This window comes from Saimiri boliviensis, chromosome 1 (genome assembly GCF_048565385.1).
Source record: "Saimiri boliviensis isolate mSaiBol1 chromosome 1, mSaiBol1.pri, whole genome shotgun sequence".
Lineage (NCBI taxonomy): Eukaryota > Metazoa > Chordata > Mammalia > Primates > Cebidae > Saimiri > Saimiri boliviensis.
In genome coordinates this window covers 42,441,266-42,454,070 of record NC_133449.1, presented here as the reverse complement: position 1 = coordinate 42,454,070, position 12,805 = coordinate 42,441,266, and the positions used below count along the sequence as shown (strand labels likewise).

General features: G+C 45.1%; 1 non-coding gene across 1 annotated transcript; it reads right to left on the bottom strand.

Annotated features, from left to right (window-relative positions):
• Positions 1-11,397: 11,397 nt before the first annotated feature.
• On the bottom strand, positions 11,398-11,490 carry TRNAI-UAU (transfer RNA isoleucine (anticodon UAU)). Its single transcript is given in 2 exon segments — positions 11,398-11,433; positions 11,453-11,490. It is a non-coding gene; the product is annotated as a tRNA-Ile (tRNA).
• Between the last annotated feature and the right edge of the window lie 1,315 nt (positions 11,491-12,805).

Genomic DNA, 12,805 nt, shown 5'->3' with positions numbered 1-12,805 from the left:
GTAACATCAAGTAATTTCTCTGACCACAATGAAATCAAATTAGAAATTAATAACAAGAGGAATTTTGGAAACTATACAAATACATGGAAATGAAACAATATGTTCCCTGAATGACCAGTGGGTCAATGAAGAAATTAAGAAGAAAACTGAAAAATTTCTTGAAATAAATGATAATGGAAACACAGCATATCAAAACCTATGGGATACAGCAAAAGTAGTACTAGCAGGGAACCTTATAGCTATATGTGCCTACATCAAAAAGGGGAAAAAATTCAAATAAATAATCTAACAATGCATCTTAAAGAACTAGGAAAGCAAACAAACCAAAAATTAATATGTAGAAAGAAATATAAAGATCAGAGCAGAAACCAATTAAACTGACGTTTTAAAAATACAAAAGAGCGAAGTAACAGAAAGTTTGTTTTCTGAAAAGTTAAACAAAATTGACAAACCTTTAGCCAGACTAAGTAAGAAAAAAAGAGAGAAGATCCAAATAAATGAAATCAGAAATTAAAAAGAGACATTACAACTGATACCACAAAAATTCAAAGGGTCATTTAGTGGCTACTATGAGCAACTATACGCCAATAAATTGGAAAATCTAGAAGAAATGGACAAATTCCTAGTTACATACAACCTACTACCAAGATTGAACCAGGAAGAAATTCGAAACCTGAACAGATCAATAACAACTAATGAGATTGAAGCCATAATAAAAAGTCTCCCAGTTAAGAAAAGCACAGGACTTGATGACTTTACTGTTGAATTCTAACATTTAAAAGACTAATACCAATCCTACTCAAACTATTCCAAAAAACAGAGGAGGAGGGAATACTTCCAAACTCATTCTATGAGGCAAGAATTACCCTGATACCAAACCCAGACAAAAAGACGCATCAAAAAGAGAAAACTACAGGTCAGTATCTCTGATGAATATTGATGCAAAAATCCTCAACAAAATACTAGCAAACCTAATTCAACAATACATTAGAAAAATAATTCATCACAACCAGTGGGATTTATCACTGAGAAGCAAGGATGATTCAACATACAGAAATCAATCCATGGGATACATCATATCAGCGGAAGGAAAGATAAAAACCACATGATCATTTAAACTGATGCTGAAAAAGCATTTGATAAAATTCAACATCCCTTCATAATAAAAACCCTCAAAAAACAGGGAACAGAAGGAACACACCTCAACATAATAAAAGTCATACATGATAGACATATGGCTGGTATCATATTGAATGGGGAAGAACTGAAAGTCTTTTCTCTAAGAGCTGGAACACGGCAAGGATGTCCACTGTCACCACTATTATTCAGCACAGTACTGGAAGTCCTAGCTAGAGCGATCAGGCAAGAGAAATAAATAAAGGGCATCCAAACTGGAAAGAAAGAAGTCAAGTTATCCTTGTTTGCAGATGATATGATCTTATATTTAGAAAAACCTAAAGACTCCACAAGAAAACTATTAGAACTAATACAAAAAATTCAGTAAAGTTGCAGAATACAAAATCAACATATAAAATTCAGTAGCATTTCTATATGCCAACAGTGAACAATGTGAAAAAGAAATTTTTAAAGTAATCCCATTTGTAATAGCCACACATAAAATTAAATACCTAGGAATTAACCAAAGGAGTGAGCGGTCTCTATAATGAAAACTATAAAACACTAATGAAATAAATTGAAGAGGACCCCAAAGAATGGAAAAATATTCCACGTTCCTGGATTGGAAGGATCGATATTGTTAAATGTGCATACTACCCAAAGCAACCTCCCAGCCAATGCAAGACTCTTCTCCCATATCCCACCTTCTGCTCCATCACTTTTTTTCTAGTAGAGATGGGGTCTCACTATGTTGCCCACGCTGGTCTGGAGCTCCTGGACTCAAGCAATTCTCCAACTTCAGCCTCCCAAAGCTTCACAGGCCTGAGCCTCAATCACTGGGTCTCAGTCACTTTTAAATCTGGGAAATGGCACTCCTTCACCAGTCAACCCATCCCTTTTCTCAACAGTGCTAACCACGTTAAAAATAAGTCTGCCTCCTTGCGGTCATCACCCACGGGCTCTAGTTCTAAGCTCATGTTCTTTTCTCTAGGGCAACACTGTCTATGACTATTTCTTCTTTCACAGATATTTGAAAGCAGCTCAGAACTCCCTCCTCAAGTCTTCTCTTCTCCAGGATCCACATTCCTTGGAGTTTCAACTGCAGTCATCATGGATGACCTATTATTAGAAGAAATGGAGGGGCATCCAGTCCCCTAGATCACTAAGGTCGGAAGTCGCCATGCCAAAGACTTTGTGGGGAAAGACCGAGAACCAAAATAAGGAAGCAAAGCGCCTCACCCCACCAGGCTTTCCCAGAGCTTAGACTCTACCCCCAGCTACCTGCTGGTACTCCCAGCGGGGCACTCAACCAGCAGGGAGAACGCAGGCAATTAAAGGTAATTCGGTTTTACAGTTCAAGTTAAAAAGAAAAAGAAAATAGATAAGATAAAAATAAATGTAGAGGAAAAAAAAAGAGAAGGTTAAAAGAAAATAAGTGAAAAGACTAAGGATAGAGGGCTAGGCAGAATGAAACTTTCAGAGGGTAAGAATATACTTATTCACAAAAGAGTTTCATCAACACCATAGGAAAGATAAAACTAAATCTCAAAGAAAAAAAAATTGTAAAAAGAGGTTTTTGTTTTTGTTTTGAGGCGGAGTCTCAGTCTGTCACCGAGGCTGAATGCAGTGGTGCGATCGCAGCACACTGCAATCTCTACCTCCCAGGTTCGAGAGAGTCTCCTGCCTCAGCCTCCAGAGTAGCTGAAACTCCAGGCACATGCACGACCACACCCAGCTAATTTTTGTATTTTTAGTAGATATGGGGTTTCATCATGTTGGCCAGGATGGTCTCACACTCCTGACCTCAAGTGATCTGCCTGCCTCGGCCTCCCAGAGTGCTAGGATTACGGGTGTGAGCCACCATGCCCACGCACAAAATTTCTTTTCAAAATCTTAAGAATAAGAAACCTCAGACAATAAAATAATAGTTAAAATAGAAAAGATGATTTTTCAAAAATGACCTTAAACATTATCAAACTAAAGATAAAACAGAAAGAAGTGAAGCTAAAGGCTGGAGGCTAAAGTCCGAAGGCCAGAAGCACCAGGCAGGGCTGGGCGAGGAGTCTCGTTGGCTTTTTCCAAGCTTGACCTTTTCCTCGGGCACTCCTGAAAGCTGAGATCTTCCACCAGCCGCGCCTTGTGTCCAAGGCTCTAGAGTCCCACTTCGTAGGTGTCTATCAGGAAAGGCATTCAGCAGTGTCTCCCCTGGAATCAGACGGCATATATTTGCATGACTGATGTAACATCAGCTAGTCCCCCAGCCCTTCAGTCATCACTTAGGATGTGAATTCCAGAGCCCTCACGCTCATGGATCATTGCATCATAAACCATCTTTATGATTTGTTTTGTTTTGTTTCAGACAGGGTCTCACTCTGTCACCTGGGCTGGAGTGCAGTGTCGCGATCACAGCTCACTGCAACCTCCACCTCCTGAGCTCAAGCAATCCTCCCACCTTAGTCTCCCCAAAGTGCTGGGATTACAGGCGTGAGCCACCACACCTGGCAAAAAAACATCTTTAAAGGTGATTTCACACACCTGGAAAATTATGCAGACATCTATAGAGATAGATGATCTAAATCTAGATCAAAATAGAGATACAGATAGATACAGATACAAATACAAACAGATACAGATCCCTTGCACCAGCAATCCTACTTCTATCCCAGAGATAGGCTAGCAAAAATTGCTAAACTATGTGTGAGCAAAGTTCTTGATTGTAGCACCGTCTACAAAACCAGGAGGCTGGAAACAATCCAGATGCTCATCAGGAGAGGACCACTTGGATACACGGTGGTGCAGCCAAATACGGTACCGTGCAGCTGCGATCGAGTGAGGAAGACTTTCAGTTGCAACTTTCAAATGATCTTTAGAACTACACTGTTAGCAAAGTCAATAGGGAGCAACACAGCTTTTTAATAAGAAAAAAAGGAATTGGAAAGTAAGTATGCGTCTATTTGCTATGTTTTTAAAAAATAAACAATCCCAGAAAGTAATTTTAAAATAATTATCAGTACAGAGGAGGGAACAGATTCTGCAGGCAAGGATATCGGCTAGACTTCTTGTTTTATAGTTTTGACTTTGGACGCATGAAAATATTTTAAATAAATAAACCAAAAAAGAAAAAAAGCAATCCCTAAAGTATATAAAAGGAACTGACTCAAATGGCATTCACTGTCTACCAAGTTGCCATTCACAGAAAAATTAGTTTGACTTCAAAAAACAGTATCCTGAATACTGTAATTTGAATATATCTAAAGACAAAAATTATCACAAAGAAGTCTTAATTACATTTCATAATCTTATTGTTAGAAATAATATCGGTATTATTATTATTTTGAAACGTGTGTGTGTGTGTGTGTACAACAGAATAAAGAAAATAGGTAGCTAAGTCATTATGTAAAAGTTGTAAAGAACTAATATGTTCTGGGCAAGAGAAAAGAGATCCGTATATATAATTAAAGGGTATGAATTTTGAAATATTAAATTTGAATTGGAAATATCACCATGAACTCGGGCTTTATTTTCCTCTTTTTAAAAAGTGTTCATTTTACATTTCTGTCCACTGAAAAAGCCTTTAAAATATGCAATATGGCAAACCTTGTCTTTACTAAAAATACAAAAATTAACTTGGTATGATGGTGTGCACCTATAGCCCCAGCTACTCCAGAGGCTGAGGCAGGAGAATCGCTTGAACCTGGGAAGCGGAGATTGCATTGTGCTGAGATCACACCACTGCACTCCAGCCTGGGTGACAGAGAGAGACTCTTTCTCAAAAATATATATATATTATATATCTAACAAGGGAACTATATCTAGATTATGCAGAAAATCTCTACAACCCAATAATGAAAAGAGAAACAACTCAATAAAAAACAGACAGAAACCAGACGTGGTAGCTCGCACCTATAGTCCCAGCTACTGGGGAGGCTGAGGCAGGAGGATTGCGTGAACCCAGGAGTCTGAGGCTGTGGTATTACTTCACTGCACTCCAGCCTGGGGGACAGAACAAGACCCTGTTTCAAAAACAAACAAACAAAAAAGGACAAATACTTCACCAAAGAGGATATATTAATGTCTAATAAGCATAGGAAAAGCTACTCAGCATTATTAATGCAGTTCACTGTACATAAATTACAATGCAAAAAAAGCTTTTAAAACTACTTGGTTATCCTTAGAAATTATTAGGGAATCCCGGGTGTGGTGGCTTACATCTGTAATTCCAGCACTTTGGGAGGCCGAGGCATGCGGATCACAAGGTCAGAAGTTCGAGAACAGCAGCCTGCCCAATATGGTGAAAATCTGTTTCTACTAAAAATACAAAAATTAGCTGGGCATAGTGGTACAAACCCATAGTCCCAGCTATTCAGAAGGCTGAGGCAGGAGAATCTCTTGAACCCAGGAGGCAGAGGTCGCAGTGAGCCAAGATCACACCATTGCACGCCAGCCTGGGTGACAGAGTGAGACTCTGTCTCAAAGGAAAAAAAAATTATGAGGGAATCAACTCATTGTTAGAAAGATTGGTGGAAAAGAGAAAGAATCAAGCAATTATCCAGTCTTACGTGAATTGTGCTTCCATAGTCATAAACACAGAAGGAATAATAGAATTAGAAAAGCACCATTGGGGAATCCTCAATAAAAATAATAGGTTCAGACCAAGATAATGAATGGCTGCTAACACATTAGGTTAGAGGGTGGTGAAGGATTCTATAAAGGATGGATTCAGCGGAGCATGCTGATGAAGGATTTTATAATGGATGGATTCGGCTGACCATGCTGATATCATCAATCAAAAGTAATATATCTAAATGTGGGACAGCCAGACATTATGTACTTTCCGTTGTGATGCAGTAGCACACAGTACCACCTAGAATGTATTTTGGGGGGAAAATAATCTGAATGTTATAAAGCTTCTAGATCTAATTGCCACGAGGGCATGAAGATCTTGGGCATGCAATTAGCCAAACTCTGTGGGAAATTCTAAAGGTCAAGAAAGAAATGTCATAAAAGAGGGTGGAAAGAGAGGGCATTAGAATAGATTAAAAGAGACTTAAAAGATACACCAATCAAATGCCAAGTATGGCCCATGTTTGGCTCTTGATTCAAACAAACCGACTGTGAAAATACTTTTCAGCGACAAGGATAGAAATTTGAATGCCGATGAGGTACGAGATGAAGCTGAGTAATTATGATTACTCTTGTTGAGTGTGATGATAATACTGTGGTAATGCTTTTTTAAAGAAGCGATTACCTGTTGGGTATACACGCTGAAGTGTTGACAGGTTAAATTAAACCATATCTGGGATTGCCTTTAAAATATTCCAGGGGTAAGGGGTGAATGTGGTGCAAAGGATATGGATGAAACCATGTCGACAATTCTTTAAAGTGGAAGCATGGAGGTTAACTGTACTGTTCTCTCTACTTTTGTGTATGTTGGAAATTTTCCGCAATAAAGAATTGGGCTTTGGTTTTGTTTTGTTGAATTTTAAAGGAGCTTGTTTCTGCAAATCACACCCTCTGGCTGTGTTCTGACCTACTGAGAGTTCAACGGGATTCCTTCCCTTTACCCATATGGAGGCCAGACACTCAATATCTGTAGGGCACGAATGACTGAAATGAGTCTGGAATAAAGAGAACAGCAAAGCAAGCCAGTGTCGAGGCAGCTGGTGCTGTGTTGGAGACTAATGGAGAGTGACAAGGACTGCGGCAAACCGAAAGCCACATACACATCCAAGATGGGCAGCTAGTCTTGCAGGTAGGAATAAAGGTCCCAGATGGCCGGGCTTCCGACCTTTTTTTTTTTTTTTTTTTTTTTTTTGAGACAAGTTCTCATTGTCTCTTAGGTCAGAGTACAGTGGCGTGAGCTCGGCTCACTGCAACCTCCACCTCCAGGATTCAAGCAATTCTCCTGCCTCAGCCCCCCAAGTAGCTGGGACTACAGGCATGCACCACCATGCTCTGCTAATTTTTGCATTTTTAATCGAGATGGGGTTTCGTCATGTTGGCCAGGCTGGTCTTGAACTCCCGACCTCAGGTGATCCGCCCACCTCGGTCTCTCAAAGTGCTGGAATTACAGGCATGAGCCACCATGCCCAGCCCTGACTTTTCATTAGAAACTGAAAATCTCCACATTTCTGTGAAATCTCCCAATACGTAGGCAATTATATTTTTAATGTCAATACTTTGCAAATCAGTGCTGGAAGGCCAAATAAAATCTGTCTGCAGGCTAGATTTGTTCCACAGATGGCTGTTTCGTGATCCCTGATACCACACCATGTAATGCGTTATATAGTCATGCATTAATAATCGGTTGACATTCTTAGCAGTTGGGTCACACTGCAGGCACGACTGAGGTTGCACACATCTGAAATCCCCAGATCTTTCACATGCAAACAGCTGTCAGGCCAGGCATCCCCACACATGGCACTTTGAACTGAACGTAGACTTACAATTATCTCTGTGAAAATCGCATCTTGTCATTTGTCAAAAGCATTTGTCTCTGGACTAGCTCCACGCTTCCTCCAAATTTGAATCTGCACTCCTTTCAGGCTATGTCAGCCCCCGCTCTGATGAGCCTGTCTTCTTTCAAGCGTTCTACAAAGCTAAGGTCAACCTGGGTTCCATCAGGTTTCTCTCCTGCTGGGGCCTGGGGCTGTTCAGCTGTCATTTCAACCTTCCTTCCCAATTTGGTCACCTCGTACTTACCCACTTCCTCCTTGAAACCACTACACAGTGTTGTCAGGCCTAAGCCAGTGGTTTGATGCTAATAAAAATGTCATAATACTTCGTGGTTTTTAAAGCATTCTCTCCTATTCTGAGTTGATTTTTTTTTTTTTTAATTGAGACAGGGTCACTCAGGCTGGAGTACAGTGGTACAATCTCAGCTCACTGCAGCCTCAACCTCTTGGGCTCAGGCGATCCTCCCACCTCAGCCTCCTGGGTAGCTGAAACTACAGGTGTGCACCATGCTGGGTTAATTTTTGTATTTTTTGTAGAGACGGGGTTTCACCATGTTGCCCAGGCTGGTCTGGAACACCTGGGCTCAAGCAATCCTTCTGCCGCAACCTCCCAAAGTGTTGGAATTACACATGTGCCACCATGTCCTGCCTGACTTGATTTTTATCACCCGCCACAACCTTAAAAAATTATATCAACATCACTTTAAGGCATTGGACCACAAATAGGCTCACGGTATATTTGTTTGTTTATGGCCTAATCAATAATTTCTTAGCTGAAGATTTCTAAATTAAATAAGGAAAGAACAACTAGTTTAGCTTCCTTCCTACCCTACCATCTTGCCAGAAAAATGGCTCCCAAAGCCACTGCCATTTCAGCAGTAAGTAGCAGGGATAGAAACAATATTGAAGAATGTTCTAACCATGAATTCTCGGAAAATGGAATCAGTCGCCTTGAACGGAACTGAAATTCGGATGTTAGCAGTTTTCAAATAGGAGCTAGGGGTTTGTGGAAGGGATTTCTCTGTGGATAGGAGGTTGGCAGAATGATCTCTCGTTCATTTATTGTTGTCTATTTGGGATCTTGCTTTGAGCGGAGCTCCGAGAAGTACCTAACAAACTCCTGGTGGTCAGTGAGTTACCTGTGAAGGCCAGGCACGGTGGCTCACGCCTGTAATTTCAGCACTTTGGCGGGCCGAAGCAGGCAGATCATGAGGTCAGGAGATTGAGATCATTCTGGCTAACAGACGGGGTGAAACCCTGTCTCTACTAAAAATACAAAAAATTACCTGGGCATTAGCTGGGCATGGTGGCACACACCTGCACTCCCAGCTACTCAGGAGGCTGAGGCAGGAGAATCACTTGAACCCGGCAGATGGAGGCTGCAGTGAGCCAAGATCATGCCACTGCACTCCAGCCTAGGCTACAGAGCTAGACTCTGTCTCAAAAAAAAGGAAAAAAAAGAAACCTGCATTTACCAAGTCTGATCACTTTTCTGCTTTGCACGTTTTAAAATTAATCTCCTCTTACAAAGCAGTTTTTGGCAAATTTCCTTTTGAAAATGCCAACCCTTTCTCCATTATTCAAAAAATGGAAGGAATCCATACAATTGACTGTTATTCAATTATAAAAAGAAATGAAGCAGTGATATATGGTACAATATGGATGAATCTTCAAAACATTGTAAATGAAAAAGCCAATTACAAAAGACCACATGCTGTATGATTCCATTCGTAGGAAAGTCCAGACTAGGGAAATCTATAGAGACAAAAAGTGGATTTGTGGTGGCTTGGGGCTGGTGGGGAAGCAGGATGGGAAGATGGGAGGGTGAGAACTAGTCTCGAGGTGATGAAAATGTTTCCAAATTGACTGTGGTGATGATTATACTTAACTGTGAATATACTAAAATCCATTGAACTGTACATTCTAAAACGGGTGAGTTGTATGGTATAGGAATTATATCCCATTAAAGTTTGTTGTGTTTTTTTAAGACAGTTTTTTTTTGTTGTTGTTGTTTGTTTGTTTTATTTTGGACAGTCTCGTTTTGCCGCCCAGGCTAGAGTGCAGTGGTGCCATCTCAGCTCACTACAACCTTCGCCTCCGAGGTTCAAGCGATTCTCCTGCCTCAGCTTCCCAAGCCGCTGGGATTACACCATCATGCTCGCCTACGTTTTTTGTATTTTTGGTAGAGACGGGGTTTCACTATGTTGGCCAGGCTGTTCTCGAACTCCTGACCTCTTGATCCGCCCCACCCCCCACCCCGCCTTGGCCTCCCAAAGTGCTGAGGTTACAAGGGTGAGCCACCCTCCTCGGCCGCAATTTTTGTTTGTTTATTGAGACAGGTCTGGCCCAGACTGGGGTGCCATGCTGCCATCTCAGCTCACTACGACCTCCGCCTCCCGAGTTCAAGAGATGCTCCCACCTCAGCCTCCTGAGTAGCTGGGATTACAGGTATGTGCCACCACATACCTCCTGTTTTTAGTAGAGACTGGGTTTCGCCCTCTTGGCCAGGCTGGTCTTAAACTCCTGGGTGACAAAAATCCGCCCACCTCGGCCTCCCAAAGAGCTGGGATTACAGGCGAGAGCCACCGCACCTAATTTTTTTTGAAATTATTATTCTTTTTTAATGGATAGAGATTGCATTTGTTTTCGAGCCTGGGCTGCATTTATTGCTACAGGGGACCCACGCCATGCCGCGGAGGGTGTCTGTGAGCCCGAGGCGAGCTCCCTGGGGTTGGCGAGGAACCCGGCGCCGGGAAGAGGGCAAGTGGGCGGCCCTTCCCGCAGGCCAGTTGGTGCAGGGCTCCGGTTCTGCATCTGGGGCTGGGTGGGTGACAGCAACCGAAGCCTGCGCTAGCGGAGGAGACAGACCAGAGCTCCGCCCTCCATCCACTTCTCTGAACGTTCTCCGTCTTGCTTTTCACCCCTCGCGGGGTAGTGTTTCCACCCACAATGTAGCAACGATCCAGTCCATGAAAACAGCTGAAAATATCCCCTTTGAAAGAACACGTCCAGGAGGCTTCTCACCCCTTAACTCAGCCTGTACCCGCTTCGCCCACCCCCCTGGGTTGTGGGGCAGGGCACATCTGCCCACCACTTGGCTTGATCTCCCACCCCCGGGAGGACTTTTGAACCAGGATTTGTCGCGTGCTTCTATGAGAAGGGGCACAGGATGGAGAGGGGAACGCTCCGAGCACATTCCCCAAACTGCAGATCCGCTCAGGGACGGCAGGGTGCTTGGGTTGAGAAGGGCCCGCAGTCTAGCGGTCTCTGCAGACAGAAGCGAGGGGGGAGAACTCATCACGAGTCACAAGGGCGGAAAACAGCCGTCCCGGATCTCCCCCACGGCTCCCCTGGCGCCCCGCGCTGGGCCTCGGGCTCCAACGCCTGGGAGTGGTCGGCGGTGCTTGGGCCCCGCCCGGGGCCTCATCTCGGCACAGGGAGCTCGGGCTCGCGGTGTGGAGTGAAGTGACCAGAATATTCGATCCCCACGGCCAGCTAGGGACCCCGCCACAGTGCAGTGACTCGCCACCTCCATCCGTCGTCCTGTAGTCTGGGACGGGGTACCGTTACAGGACTCGCCTAAGCAGAGCACTTAGGCGGGCGCAGTGGGTGGATGTTCGGCTTGGAGGGGCCGGATGCCTCGCGGTGGCAACAAGCAGTTCGGAAAAGAGGCCAGAGAGTCCATTGCGAGCCGCTTCCTGCGTGCTGCCAACGGGGACGTGAGGCAGGCAGTGAGAGACGAGAACTGAGAAGACTAAAGCGAGACTGACTCCTTCCTTCAGGCAAGGAGATACACAAAAGAGGTGGTAGACATCCAAAAGGGTCGTGCTCCAGGTGAGGCTCGAACTCACAACCTCGGCATTGCTCTGCTTGTACTGCCATATAAGTACCGCGCGCTAACCGATTGCGCCACTGGAGCTCCGCTCAACCGGCCTCGCGATGGCTCTATCAGGGCACAGTGGCGCCCGCGGAGGCCCGCGGCGGAGCATGCGCGTTCGCGGCGCGAGCCCAGGCCCGAGCCTTCTGCGACTTCGTGCCGGGTTGTCGGCGGTGGCTCGGCTGTACCTCGGCGGAGCGAGCCTGGGAAGCCCGCGAGTGTCGCCCTCGCGGATGGCGGGGCCGCCTAGCATGGCCGTGAGGGGAGGGCCACGGGGGCGCTGCAAAGAGCACAGCGCGCAGTCCCGAGCCTCGCCGTAGGAGGAGCAGCCCCGGCGCCTTTGGCCGGAACCCCCTCTATGGGCTTCGCGTCCCGGAGCCGGCCCGCGAGGGGCAGGGCCCAGGCCGGGGGAGCGGCAGGCGGGCCTCGCCGCGGTGGTGACGCGGGCCGGGGGTGGGGCTGAGGCTGAGCCTGGCAGCCTTGCTCCCGGGCCCCGCGGAGGCCCACCCGACTCCCCGCGGGGCCCCCGGAAGGAGCGCGTCCCGAGACCCCCCAGTGGCGGCCGTCAGAGGGCGCCCCCGCCGGGCGGGGCCGGTGGAGGCGCGAGGCTGTGGCTTGGCGCCTGGTCCAGCTCGCGAGGTTCCCGCGGCGCTCGGGCCCCCCAGGCAGGAGGCTGGACCCCGAAACCCGGCCAGGCCACCCCACGCGGAGATAGCCCGGGCTTTGGAGAAGTTGCAGTTTAAACGCTGCGTGTTTTGTTGGTCACAAAATGTTTGATGTTAAAACTAATTTTCAGTATTTTAAATCAGGAGCTAGCATGCAATTAACCAGAATACATTTAAAAACAAAATCTAAACACTGCACCCGGGGCTGAATTATGACTGTCCTGGGTCGTAGGCACTTTTGTCTTCGTGGGCGTCTGTCCTCCATTAAAAAAAAAAAAAAAAAAAAAATACAGGCCAGGCTCCTTGGGAGGCCGGGGGGGGGCAGATCACCTGTGGGCAGGAGTTCAAGACCAGCCTGGCCAACATGGTGAACCCCCCCCCCCAAATCTCTACTAAAAATACAAAAATTAGCCTGGCGTGGGGGTGGGTGCCTGTAATCCCAGCTACTCTGGAGGTTGAGGCAGGAAAATCTCTTGGACCTGGGAGGCGGAGGTTGCAGTGAGCCGACATCACCACTGCACTCCAGCATGGCAACAGGAGCCGGACTCCGTCTCAAAAACAAAGAAAAACTTTTGAAAAATTATATTTTACCACTGTGATGATATAAAAAATGAATGTAATTCAAGCTGAATTTATTGCTATATTCGTTACTATTTTTTCATTTGTTATTACTGTATTTGTTTTCTCTCATT